Below are 15,412 nucleotides of genomic sequence, written 5' to 3' on the forward strand. Positions count from 1 at the left end.
ACATCTTTATCCATCCATTGATGGACATCTATCCATAATTAGGCTATTGTAAATAATACTGCATTAAACTTAGGGGTACATGTATTCCTTCAAATTAGTGTTTTTGTACTTTTTGGGTAAATATCCAATAGTGCAATACTGGATCATAGGTAGTTCTACCTTTGAGGAACCTCCATAAGGATTTCCACAGTGGCTGCACCAATTTACATTCCCACCAACAGTGCACCAAAGTTCGTTTCTTTCCACATCCTTGCCAGCTCTTATTTTTTCCTGTATTTTTGATTTTACCCTTTCTGACAGCTAAAAGATGATCTTTCATAGTGGTTCTAATTTGCATTTCCCTGATGATGAGTGATGTTGAGCTCCTTTTCATGTGTCTGTTGGCCATTTGTATGTCTTCTTTGAAGAAATGTCTGTTCATGTCTTCTGCCCATTTTAAAATTGGATTATTTTGAGTTTTTGGTGTTGTCACATAAGTTCTTTATATATTTTGGATACTAACTCTTTATCAAATATGTCGTTTGTGAATATCTTCTCCCATTCCATCAGTTGCCTTAAGTTTTGTTGATGATTTCCTATGCTCTGCAGAAGCTTTTTATTTTGATGTAGTCCCAATAGTTTATATTTGCTTTCATTTCCCTTGCCTCAGGAGACATACCTAGAAAAATGTTTCTATGGCCAGTATCAGAGAAATTACTGCTTGTGTTCTCCTCTAAAAGTTTTATGGTTTCAGGTCTCACATTTAGATCTTTAATCCATTTGAGTTTGTGTATGGTGGAAGAAAGTGGTCGAGTTTCATTCTTTTGCATCTAACTGTCTCATTTTCCCATCATCGTTTGTTAAAAAGACTATATTTTTATTATTGCATATGTTTTCCTCCTTTTTGGAAGATTAATTGACCATGTAATCATAGGTTTATTTCTGGGTTCTCTATTCTGTTGCATTGATCTATGTATCTGATTTTGTCCTAGTACCATACTATTCTGATTACTAGAGATTTGTAATAGACCTTGAATTCTGGAATTGTGATACCTCCAGTTTTGTTTTTCTTTCTCAAGATTTCTTTGGCTATTTGGGTTCTTTTGTGGTTCCATACAAATTTTAGGATTGTTTCTTGTAGTTCTGTGAAAAATGCTATTGGTATTTTGATAGGGATTACTTTAAACATATGGATTGTTTTGGTAGGATGGACATTTTGACAGTATTTGTTTTTCCAATCAATGATCATGGGCTATATTCCCATTTCTTTGTGTCATCTTCAGTTTCTTTCATCAATGTTCTGCAGTTTTCAGAGATGTTTCTTTCACCTTTTTGGTTAAGAAGTTTATTCCTAGGTGTTTCATTATTTTTGATGTAATCGTAAATGGGACTCTTCTCCTAATTTCTCCTTCTGCTGCTTCATTAATAGCGTATAGGAATGCAATCAATTTCTGCACATCGATTTTGTATCCTGCGACTTTATTAAATTCATTTATCAGTTCTTGTAGTTTTTGGTGGAGTCTTTTGGGTTTTCTATACTTAGTATCATGTCATCTGCAAATAGTGAATGGTTTATTTCTTCCTTACCAATTTGGATATCTTTTATTTCTTTTTGTTGTCTGATTGCTGTGATGAGGACTTCGAGTACAAATTTTAATAAAAGTAGTGAGAGTGGACATCCATGTCCTATTCTTGAGCTGAGGGGAAAATTTTTCCTTTATTATATATGATGTTCACTGTGGGTTTTTCATATACGGCCTTTATTATGTTGAAATATGTTCCCTCTAGATCTACCTGGTTGAAGGTTTTCATCATGAAAGGATGTGGTAATTTGTCAAATCCTTTTTCTGCATCTATTGAAATGATCATAGGGTTTTTATCCTTTTTCTTATGAATGTGTTGTGTCATGTTGAATGATTTGTGAATATGGAATCACCCTTACATCCTGGGAATCAATATCACTTGATTTTGGTCAATGATTACTTAAATGTATTGTTGGATTCAGTTTGCTAGTGTTTTGTTGAGGATATTTCAAACTATGCTCATCAGAGATAATGGCTTGTAGTTCTTTTTGTGTATGTGGTTTCTTTATCTGGTCTTGGTGTCAGGGTGATACTGGCCTCATAGAATGAATTTGGAAGCTTTACTTTCTCTTCTAATTTTTGGAATAGTTTGAGAAGACTAGGTATTAAGTCTTCTTTAAATATTTTATAGAATTCACCTGTGAAACCATCTGGTCTTGGACTTTTTTTTTGTTGGGAGGTTTTTTTTTTTAATTACTTATTCAATTTCATCACCGGTAATTGGTCAGTTCAAATTTTCTATTTTTGCCTGCTTTAGGTTTGGTAGATTATATGTTTCTAGGAACTTATCCATTTCTTCTAGGCTGTCCATATTGTTATCATATAATTTTTCATAATACTCTCTTAGAATTATTTGTATCTGTGTGGTGTTGGTTGTTATTTTTCCTCTTTGATTTGTAATTTTGCCTATTTGGGTCCTCTCTCATTGGCTCCTCTTTAAAATTTTTTTTAATCTTTATTTATTTTGAGAGAGAGAGAGAGAGAGAGAGAGATAATGAGCAGGGAAGGGACAGAGAGAGAGGGAGACACAGAATCCAAAGTAGGCTCCAGGCTCTGAGTTATCAACACAGAGCCCAACATGAGGCTCGAACTCATGGACTGCAAGATCATGACTGCAAGATCATGACCTGGGCCAAAGTTGGAAGCTTAACTGACTGAGCCACCCAGGCGTCCCTGTCATTGGCTCCACTTAAAATTTTGTTTTTATTATGAACAGTTTTTTGAGACAGAATATTGAGAAAACTGGCCTCCACAAAAGTTGAACTGTTTGCACTGTGGACGTAATAAAAATGCTTTTAAATTTAAATTATGTATTGTTTTTTTGGTGTGTGTTCAAAAATGCTATGGATTCTAGGACAGTTGTTACCTGAAAACTTTAGTTGGGAGTCTCTATGAAGGTATTTAAAATACTCAGCTGTATCATGACCTGGCACTCTTCAGTAAACAAGCATGGGGAAAAAAATCTCTTCCAGTATCACCTCTCACAAAGGCTGTGAAGTACTTGACCTGACAGCTAGGTTTGGATTCTTATACTATGTTCACGGTCTATTCATTATGCTATGGCACTTTCTGCTAATCACTTATTATGGCACGAAGTGAGCACTGTTAACCTCTTTAAAGAACTCTGACCCAATATTGAATTACTTTCATGAAGGTTCTTGGAGCACAGGATCAAGCTGCCTAAATCACACAAAACCCTGGCACAGTCATTGTAAAAACAGTCATCGTTTTTAATCAGATAAATTGATTATGACCCAGTTAGGTAGGCAAAAAGGTACTTACGGTCTGGGAAATCTGCAGATAATAAGTTTTTGCCTGAATTGGGGCTTAAAGCTCAATACCTTGGTGAAAAGAGAGGGATTGGGAAAGGCACTGAGGAACTTCAGTAATAGAAAGCAGAACTTAGCAAACAGATTATTAAGACTGAGCTCAAACATAAGGGAACAAAATAGAAATCCGGTTACCAGAATTTAAGCAAAATCAGAATTTTGGTCACAGGAATATGGGAGAAAAATATTTTGCCCTTAGGTCTAAAATTCTGGTTCCCTATGGGATTATCAGAAAACAATGTTGATCCCAAATCTCCTGTGTATTGAAATGAAGTTCCTTGAGTCCCCCCTGACAAGTGGGTTCCACATTCTGGGGTCAGACTTAGTCCAAAGGTCAGAGTCTAGCATTCTAACCCTAGGAAATGAGGGATTTGGAGACTGGGTATCTGGAAGATTTTGAGAGCTATGAATGATCATTGGGTAAGATTCTTTTAATTCACAAAATCAAAGTTGTATAATGCTTTCTGTAATGATTTGCTAGCTAATAAATTCTTTTTTTTTAATTTTTAAGTTTATTTATTTTGAGAGATAGACAACATGAGTAGGGGAGGGGCAGAGAGAGAGAGAAAAGAGAGAGAGAGAGGGAGGGAGAGGGGAAGAGAGAGAGAGAGAGAGAAAGAGAGAGAGAGAGAGAGAGAGAGAGAGAGAGAGAGAGAGAGAATCCCAAGCAGTCTCCACACTGTCAGCACAGAGCCCAATGTGGGGCTCCAACTCATGAGAACACGAGATTATGACGTGAGCCGAAACTGTGAGTCAGACACTTAATTGACTAAGTGACCCAGATATCCTGATAGCTAATAAATTCTATTGTTATGCCAGAACTGAAAAATTAATTACCAAAAACACTTGTTTTTTTTTTGCTATATTTATTTTCTAATAGTTTTCCAAATAATCATCCACAAGTTAGCTCTGCTATGCCTTTTGTTTTTGTTTTTTTTAAAGACAGGAGTAGAGTTCCAAATTAAAAAAAAAAAAAAAATTATGACAAGAATGGAAATAGGTACACTAGAATTGTTATGCAGCATATTAAGAATTCAGGCTCTTTCATGTAGTTTTTAATAAAGATAAAAACCCTCATCAAACCAATATATGACTTGACTACTGGTATTTCTCGAGGGACCAGAAAATGGAAGACAACCATGGTATGAGGAATTATTTCAAATGCTGCCTGGTTGTGCAATCTGAAAGAAAAATACATGAAGTAGATAAATCAAATTTACTTCAAATCTAGCCACAAATCACTTCAAGATCAATTTCTTAAATGGATAAGTACATTTCTATACTTTTTTTTTTTTTTACTACAATTACATCCACTGTTGTGTTTCACAGGTCATTATTTTAACACTATGAAATACTTCTCAGAATCCTCCTTAACAAAGATATGAAAATGAAAAAAAAAAAACACATAAATTAGCCACTTGGTGGCTCATAACATGGGGATGAATGGAAAGGCTTTGACTTTAACCTCTTTACACCATAGTGCATGTAACTGTTTAGCACAATGAGAAAGAAGACACTAAGACTAATTGAGATTAGGCACGATCATTGGCAGATTGGGTAAGAGCTAATTCATGCATAAATATTGAAGTAATACACATTTTTATATCTTTTTGAAAATAGTGTCTATTTTTAATTGTATCCAACTTCATCTGCCTTGACATGGAGATGTTGGGTAGGCATTTGAATATATAAATCGAGAGTTTAGTGAAGAGGGCTGGACTACAAGCCAATGGAAGGGTTATCAGAATTTAGATAATATTCAGAGGACTTGGGTGGGATGGAATTAAAGTAATGTAAATAAAGGTTAGAAGATAACAAAAAACTAAACCCTGAGATATTCACTTAATTTAGAATTCAGGAAAGTGAGAAGTAACCAGCAAAAGAACCCCAAAAGGTGGAAGTCAGAGAGATGAGAACCAGTTGAGGAAAAACTGTCCACAAATCAAGAAAAATGGAAGTTTAGTAAATATCCTCAAAAGATCAAATGAATGATTAAAATTTGGTGTTGTGAATAGTGATTTTGGTTGGAGTGGTATTAACAAATTGTAATTGGAGTGAGTTCAAAAGGGGATGGCTCAAAGGATTTCAAAACAGAAGAGACAGGCAGCATAGACAGCTATATTAAAGGGTCTGGCTGTAAAAAGGTAGAGTTGTTGGGTCACGAAAAGCTATATTTCTTGGAGAAAAGATTGCTTGCAGTATATTTCTCATTCAAAGCCTTCTTATACGTGAGCTGTATGCATTGAACTAAATTTGGGCTAAGAAACGTATTCAGCCAGGAATATTATCTGTGTTCCTTTCTTTAGAGTAAGAAAGATAACCACTAAAACTCCCTAGGAAGGGAAAACACTGCAGTCCTAATAGGTGGCTGTTTACTTGTTATTGTTTTCAAGAGAAGTTTTAGTACTGTAGCCAAAGTGAGGGTTTGGGAGTTACACAGACCCCAGTTCAAATCCATACACTGTTTTGATGTACATTGTAATTTTAGTTTAGATGTTTGAATTATTTCTGCATTAGAATGCAGACTACAAGTGTAGATGTGGAGTCAATTTGCAACCTGTGAGGTGCTGGTAATTGATGGGTTTTCCTTTCATGGTTGATTTTTAGGCTTGAGGAAATAACATTTTAATAAGTTTTAAACTTTAAAACTGTTCATTTTAAAAAATTCTGAGTGCCTGACAAACACTTAGCAAATGTTAATTATGATTGTGATAGGAGACACCCCTCCCAACCATACAAATGAACTCAAGCTAGCCAACATAGTTTTAGAAGCTGTGTGCTGTCACAGAACCTGTAACTGAATCAAGGAACTTAAACTTGAATTTGCATGTTGATAAGTCAAAGAGAGAAACACCAGGTAAAATTGTACCACAGAGTAAACTTTATTTGCAGTAAATAAGGAGATCATGGGGGATAACTTCCAAAGCCCTGACTACCTACAGAAGAGTGGATAGTTTCTTTTATTTAGAATTAGGATGAATATTTAGATAGAGGAGTCTTGTAGGTTTAGGTAGAGGCTGGCCTAAGGTGCTGCATGCTTACAATGTGTTATGTAAATGAAGCTTGTGTTCCTCCTTGGGCCAGGATTTTAGTATTATAATGAGGTAAAGGTAACTGTCACGGCTTAAATCCCTCTGTGGTTCATCTGCACAGGTGTGAGTCAGGGGTTAAGTTCAAACTGGTTTGTTTAGGCTGGCAGGAACTCTTTGCGCAGTTGTCATTGTTTGAGGACTAGTTTCAGTTTTCATCACAGATGCTATGCCCCTTGGGTCTTTTGCCTGATTTAAGAGATGAACTGGAAAGAAGAGCTTAAGGAAAAATGTGAGACATAGATTTGTTGGTACAAGCAGGCGAGCAGTAAAGTTCAGGTCTTGGAGTCTAGCTAATGACAAGGATCTTCAAGAAATCTACTGGGGTGCCTGGGTGTCTCAGTCAGTTGACCACCCAACTTCAACTCAGGTCATTTGATGTCATGGTTCCTGAATTAGAGAAGCCCTGCATTGGGCTCGCTGCTGTTATCACTGAGCTCTCTTTGGATCCTCTGTCCCTCTTTCTCTCTGCCCCTCCCCGTCATGGCAGCGCATTCTCTCTTTCTTTCAAAAATAAATAAACATTAAAAAAAAAGAAATTTACTCTAACGGTGAAATAATCTTAAAGATAATTTTTTATGAGCCTAAGAGTATTCAATATGTGTAATAGAGAAGAATCTTTTTTAGACATTATACTGTAGGGAAATAGTGGACATTAGTCCAGCATAAACATCTTCTTGTGTTTGGGAAATTATTTGTAGTCTTCATCTTGAGAGGTGGGATTCTGTCTCTACCGATACAAATTGTATAAGGTCAGATATTTGTTCTTTCAGACTTAGAGAAGTTTGAGTGCATCAAAGAAAAATTGGACCAGACAAGTTAAATAGACAAGGATGATTTTATTCAAAACTATTAAAATAAAGGAAAAAGATTAAATTCAAGTTTCTTGAAATGAAAGGTAGAGATGTTTTTAAATGCTGGAATGAGCCAGTGGAAAAGTACTGGAGAATGTTACAGGGGAGGTGGGCCAATTAGCAAACATAATTAGACCATTTGTGTTTGCTAATTGGCACTTATCTCATCAAAATTAAATTTCTACCTTTCCACAGAGACTGGGAGATGGGGGTGCTATCTTCTTTGATGATTACATTTCAAAGGGATGGCTCTCAGGTCCTTGAAAAAGACATTTCTGAGTTGTGGAACTGGCAAGAGGCTGAAAGGAGATTTACATCTCAAAGGGATGGAGAAAGAATTTACAATTGCAAGTTTTCTTAAGTAAATGCTCTAAGAAAAGGGATGTCAGAGGACTACAGTCTGGAAGAAACCTGTCTAAAGTTTGAGTCATACTGAGGGGAATGTTAAGGCTGCTTGGTCAGAAGGCAGATGATTAAGACTTGGTCAATTGGATGGCTCCTCTTGGGACCTTTGGCATTTACCCAGGTTTTAATATGCACAGTCCAGTGCCCACTGGGAATGGTGAAGGTGATGTTGGAGTTGAGATTCCAGCAACATATTAGACATGATATTTAATAGTGGCAGACCCCAAAACATCTTTCCCATAGCCAGACTCTCCCTATGGTTATATTCATAGCTTCTTAGATTATCTTGGTTCCTGTCTGAATTACGAGCCTGGTTTACTGGTTTGTCTTTGATTTACTGGAACTCTCCAGTATTTGGGCAAAAATAGTCTTGCTGCTTAGTTAACTAGAATTTATTTTTCCTTTGCTTGCAGTGAAGCACACTGACTGCTCTATAATGTTTTTCTGGATACATTTTGAACATTTTCATGCTGGATGACATTTCTTTTATGCCACTAAGAAGAGTTTTATTTACTCCTCTTTGGCACTCCATTGTCACTATCGTCACTGTGAATTCATCGTTACATTGCCTGGAAAAGTAACAACAGTTCCACATACCATAGCCTGTCCTCAAAAGAATATGCTATGCCAGAATAAACGATGAAAACTAATTAAAACTTTAAATGTGACTAAAACAACTGGGACCACTACATTCAGCATAACTGAGGATATAGAAGATCTGCCAAAAATGTGAATTTAGTGTTTTATCGATTCATGTGTAGATGTAAAAATAAGGATACAAATGTACTTCTTTAACATGGCATCTTCTTATTCCTTATGAGGTTATTTATTATATATTATTATAATATTCCCCAGTATTGTATTTTTCGCCTTCATCCCTCTTCCAGTCTTTGCTTTGAAACAAATATTTCTTCAACACAATTGATCTCACCAGTATAATGTGGGATGCTCTGAGAGATATTTGTAATATAGAAATTTAATTCTTTAACTTTGAACAGCTTAAAAACTTAACCAGCCAATACTGAAGAGTGTTAATGTGGTCATTGTAATGGAAGCTTATAGGAACATAGAGGATCTACTCCATGGCATAAAATAAGGAAGATTCAACTGCTTGTATATAGGGGGCAACATGATAGGGTGAAAAGAGCTTCGTCTAGAAATTAGAAAAATCATTTTGTATTATTTTTATGAAGTGAATTGATCTCATCGGGTCATTTGGAAAATAGGGACAATAATAATATGTGTCCACCTCAGCAAATTGTGATGAAAGCAAGTAGCAAAATAGTATATGTATAATCTCTGACTCAATAGTGAAGGCCTGTGTACATGTAGGTCATTATTAATGCTAATTAATTATTATGGATATGAATGTTAGAAACTTATTTTTGTTATTAGTATTATTAGAACTATTAAGCAGTCAACAAATATTTTATTGCTATTACTATTACAATTATTCCCTTGTTTTATAGTTAGATAAGTTGCTCAATAACATCATCTTTCTGAGGAATTGTTTTACTTATGTGACATGTCAGAAGAGCGCCATTTTAAGTTTGTGGTCTCCAAACTTGTCAACACCTGCTCCTCCTCTCTCTCTTGTACTTCAGTAAAAGGTAGCTCCATTCTTCCAGTTGCTACTGTCAAAAACTTTGGCATTATCATTTCTCTTCTTTCTCGCATATGTTATATCCCATTTCTCAGGCTATGTCTTTTTTTTTTTTTTTTTTTTTTTTTTTCAACGTTTATTTATTTTTGGGACAGAGAGAGACAGAGCATGAACGGGGGAGGGGCAGAGAGAGAGGGAGACACAGAATCGGAAACAGGCTCCAGGCTCTGAGCCATCAGCCCAGAGCCTGATGCGGGGCTCGAACTCACGGACTGCGAGATCGTGACCTGGCTGAAGTCGGACGCTTAACCGACTACGCCACCCAGGCGCCCCTCAGGCTATGTCTTTAAAATATGTTGAGGGGACACTTGGGTGGCTCAGTGGGTTGAATGTCCAACTCTTGATTTTGGCTTAGGTCATGAGCCGAGGGTCATGGGATTGAACCCAACATTGGGCTCTGCTCTGAGTGTGAAGCCTGCTTAAAATCCTCTCTCTCTCTGACTCTCTCCCTCCCCTCTCTCCCTCTGGCCCTCCTCAACTCACACTGTCTCTCTCTCTCTCTCAAAAAAAAAAAAAAAGTGACAAATCTGCACACTTCTCACCATTATGACAGTTACCTTCCCCACAGTTTGTCCACGCACTGTGGTCTCTCTGTTGAACTACTGCAATAGTATTGCAGTGGCCTTCCTGTTTCCACACTCAGTGCTCAACCCAAGAGACATAGTGATTCTGCAAAATGTAGAGCTAATCATGTCACTTCTTGCTTAAGATCATCCCTTGGGTTTCTATCACCACATAAGGCCTAACATGAGTGTCTCTGCTCTTGCTGTCCCTTTATCTCTTTTATTAGTTATCTCTTTCATTAGACTTTGACTTTAACTCTGGAAAGCCAAAAATACTCCTGCCTCAATGACTTTGAAGTTGGTATTCCCTCTGTCTAAAACACTCTTATCTAGGATATGTAGAGGGCTTGCTTGCCACTTTCTTTGTGTCTCTGTTCAAAGACCCCCTCTTCCACAAATCCTTCACTGACCATTGTATCCAAATCACAAGCTCTGTTACTCTCTATAACTTGTTCTACTCTATTTTTTTTCCTGTAACACTTATATCTACCTGACATTATATGGTGTTTAGTATTTGTGTATTACAAGCTCCATGAAAACACAGACTTTGTCTCATTCACTGCTTTATTTTTTCAGAGATGAAATCAGTTCATAATGTGTGAATGACACTCAGTACATTTTCGTGGAAAGAATAAGTGAATGAGTCAGTTTAAAACATGATGTCTTTTGATTATTTCCCTAGAGATCAAATTTTATGAATTTTTCTTCTATAAGCTTGGTCAGGTTGGAGGCTGGGTGCTTAATATCTAAAAAACGAAAGGATTAAGGCAAGGTTGCTTCCAATTTTTATTAATCAAAGAACTGTAGGCACCGTAATGTCTTAGTCCCTTATTATTTTTCATCACCATGAGTCCAACAATATTATTATATCTAGTTGATTAAACTGTATCTGAAAACAAAAATTTGGTGTTTTAGTCTGGGCAACTCTAATTTGGATAAAAGTATGCTTTGCCTAAAGTATGCTTTGCTTGTTTTGCTTAAAGCTTTGAAAAATGTAGCACATTTCTTCCAAAAACCAGTGTACTTTAGTGGAACCTTACCAATGTGAACCCTTAGGTTGGACCTCTGTTTTAAGGGCCATGGTCATGGAGATAGCACCAAATATAACCTTACTATTTTGACCTGATGGAGGAACACATTTTATGTATATGCGTACAGATGTTACCTGGCCATACTCCTAAAAATGTCAAGTAAAAGGATGCTATCGTAAAGTTGAAGAGCTGAGCTTTTGAATTCAGACCTTAACAGACCGGTTCTTCCATTTGTTAGGTATATGAACTACATTGAGTTGTTGAACCTATTTTTTTTTTTTTTAGCTATCAAATGAAGACAATAGTATGTGAGAATTGAACAATATCTTCAGTGAATAATTGAAAGAATTGAGGTCCTTAGGACAGCATCTGTGAAATAAATTTATAAATGGTGGTAGTGATAATAAGATGATGATGTTTTCACTAGGATTGCTACCTTGGCATCTTACGTCTTTCAACACTTAAGGGTCTAGAAGACCTCCCCACCACTAGCAGATGTCATAAAACCCAGCAAAAATATAAAGAAATCTTCCATAGTTGGAAAAAAAATACATTTTCCTATTTTTTTACTATTTCTAGTAGTAACACACACCTTCTAGAAATGACCAGTCATCTAGTTTCAGGGTTCTGCTTTCCACCTGAGCTCTATTTGCTCCTCCCTGTATTCACTGAGCCCTGACCCTTCATTTTTTTGTGTGTCTGTTGTACAGTAATATCATTTGATTTTGCTAGACTTCTCTTTCTGGTCTATGCTTTCTTCCATCCCTGCTTCCATACGGATTTGAACAAAAATCAAGAAAATAGTAAAGATATTAACATTTTTATTTGTCCTCTTTCAAAGGGTTTTGTCCATTTGTGTTTTTTCTCCTTCTCTAATTTGTGTATGTTAAGGATGAGAAAAAAGAGAAAAACAAATTTTATTTTATTTTATTTTTTTTGTTTATTATTTTTTTTTCAACGTTTATTTATTTTTGGGACAGAGAGAGACAGAGCATGAACGGGGGAGGGGCAGCGAGAGAGGGAGACACAGAATCGGAAACAGGCTCCAGGCTCTGAGCCATCAGCCCAGAGCCCAACACGGGGCTCGAACTCACGGACCGCGAGATCGTGACCTGGGTGAAGTCGGACGCTTAACCGACTGCGCCACCCAGGCGCCCCAAGAAAAACAAATTTTAAAAAGTGGGAAGCAATTACATATGATCCTAGTGGCCATCTTGGAAATTTTTCATTAGAATAACTGAAGTTCATCATCTATATCTTTATTTCATCTATTGGTGAAAGTTTCTCACTTTATCATTTGTTTTCACAAAGACACAATATTAATATTTGTGTAGAACACATGTAACCTGAGTGACTTATTTTACAACTCTATGGGAACTGGAACAAGCTATAATTTTGGAGCAGGGAAGACACTGTAGTTCTCTGTATGTTTCCCTAATTAATGTCAGTGATAATGTTCAGTAATCAAATGCCTAGGATATAGAAATTGCTGAGAATAAATTTGTTGACTATAAACTAAAGTGGTTATTTCTAACTTTGCGGAGCTACATGACTGATGCCCAATTCAAAATAAATTAGAAGGAATGCATAAGGGCACAATTACTCATTGTACCCATTGTTACTTACTTCTTAACTTCAAATGTACACATCTTTAGTAAGAGGAATAGGCCTATAATTTGTCTTGGATTGCAATTTACAGGGTACTTTGGCGAATTTCTCACTTTAGTAGTAGTTATGACTGTCACTGAAATTGTTCATCATACATGCACATGCATACTCTTAGGTTCATATATATCTCTGCAAACATAGTCATGTATTTATGCTATATACATGAATATAAGATTATGGTTATGAATTTAAAACCTGAATACATATGAATACATATAAATACATGCAAACAATCTTATGGTCTATCTATTTGATCTACCCAACATGTGCCAAACTCTTTTTCATGGTTAAACAGTTTGATACTGTTCCCCAACAATTGTATTATGATTTATTAAACATATGCTAGCACATAAGAGGATCTGACACATAGAAGGTATCAATTAGGGGCGCCTGGATGGCTCAATCAGTTAAGCCTCCAACTTTTGGTTTTGGCTCAGGTCATGATCTCATGCTTTCATGAGTTCAAGCCCCATGTCAGGCTTTGTGCTGGCAGCACAGAGCCTACTTGGGATTCTGCCTCTCCCCCACTCATGCTGTCTCTGTCTCTCTCAAAATAAGTAAATAAACTTTTTTTAAAAAAGTTACCAATTAAATAGCTGTTGAATAACAGCAACCTATACGTGGAATTTTTGGATAAATATTTTTGTGTTGAAGTTTTTTTTTAAAACCAGTCTGTTGAGGTATGATTGATATACAAAATACTGTACATATGTAATGTATACAACATGAAGAGTTCAGAGATAAGAATATACTGGGAAACCATCATCACAATCTATTTTAAACTTTATTTTAAATATTCCATAGTGGATGTAATTATTGACATAGTCTTGAATATGTGTATATATATAGTCTTGTTGGTGTCACAATTAATGGAAAATGGTATGATATCTTCTCTAGGGAAAATTTTAGAGGTAGATATATCTACTAATAAGATTTTTTAGAAATGGATTTATGGACTCAACCACTTGATGTTTATTAATAATGTGGGATAAACATGGGGGAAATTTTATTCACATCTGTGCTTTGGAGCCAATACTATAGACTATATTTCTGTTAATGTGTTTATGCTTATCATCTTTTTAAAAATCATATAGAGTGTCATTTCCCTCATTTCAATCAGGTCTTAACTCCCTCCCAGATACTTTTTACATACATTATTTATATAGCAAAGTCAAAGGGCAAAGAGAATAATATGAATTGACTTGATTTCAGTATTTGTCTGTTTCTTATTATCTAAGAGCCTCAGAGTTTTTCTTTTCCTCCCATACCTGGGGATTTTAGTTAACTTAAACCAGCTTTAACTCTAAAATGTCAAAAGAAATGTGGCTCTCACATTTTTAATGCTAAATTTGATGAGTATGATCAAATAGCCAAATAAATTAATAGATAATAAAACTTTACTGAGGTTATAGTTATTCCATATGAAGATTGAAAGTGGTTTCTCAAAATACAAAGGTAATGATAACTTTTATTGCCTTGAAAAAGACTTGGCTAAAATCAAAGTTTCATGGGAAAAGTGCTACTGATCTTTAAATATAGAAATGAGGAGAGATTACAGGAATGAGTCACTGGGGGGATAACTAAAAAAGGTTGTGCAGACTTGAATTCTAGTTGACCTATATCAGTCTCCTTTTTTTGAACTCTATCAAAGAAAAAAAAACAAAACAAAAACAAAAACAAAAAACCTGGCTATTAACTTTCCTAGTCCATTAATAGACTGGGATCCTAGATTTGGGAACTTGATGGGTAGGGATTGAGATACCTGTTAAATTCAGAAAACATGATTTTTTGTGAGTTTGTTAAGGGAATTCATACTTAGGATATAAACTATTCTAGTGTCAGAGGACTTGCCTGTGTTTCTTGCATTTTGTGTCAGTGGAACTATTTCCATGATATTCTTATAAATCCTAGTGACCACTGAAAAATTAGAAATAGGAACCCATGAGAAGACTTATTAATCACTGGTGGTTGATCCCACAGTCAAGGTGTTGAATCAGCAACAGCAGATCTGGTGGAGATGTCTGAGGTTACCCCTCCTATTAATGGGTTTTATTTATTTATTTTTAAAGATTATTTAGTTTGAGAGAGAGCATGAGCACAAGGTGGGGGAGAGGCAGAGAGAGAGAGAGAATCCCAAACAGGTTCCACAGTCTTAGCATGGAGCCTGATGGGGAGCTTGAACTCATTAACCATGAGATCATGACCTAAGCCAAAATGAAGAGTTGGACACTTAACCAACTGAGCCACCCAGGCAGCCCTGTTAATGGGATTTAAATTCAATGTGGCCTCTTGATGGATTCTATGAAAGATGAATTGGCCCCTGTAATCAAGAGATGCATTTATTCAAACTATTGTAATAGAGATAGCATTCATTCATGAGGAACATGTCAAAGAAGAAAGAGAAAACTTGGTCATAGTTATTATTTTTTTTTAATTTGGAGATTTTTTTTTTTTTTTTTTTTTTGTCTATGGGCTATATTTTTCTCAGGACTGGTTGTCCAGTCTTTCTCATAACTCCCTTGTTACCTTGCCTTTATAAAAATCCCAGATTTTCTCCTACTTCTTTAACAAATTCTTCTTTAGTAAATATTTTCCCTATTGAAGGACCCTGAATAAAATTATCTTCATAATTTGTGGGGGGCATCTTGACTCTCACAGAATCAATCAAGAGTCTACGATTAGTTTGGATCTCATTAACAGTAGTTGGACATATTTTGTTACAGGAGCTAAATAGGGGTGATTTCTTTG

Source organism: Leopardus geoffroyi, chromosome D4 (assembly GCF_018350155.1).
Source record: "Leopardus geoffroyi isolate Oge1 chromosome D4, O.geoffroyi_Oge1_pat1.0, whole genome shotgun sequence".
Lineage (NCBI taxonomy): Eukaryota > Metazoa > Chordata > Mammalia > Carnivora > Felidae > Leopardus > Leopardus geoffroyi.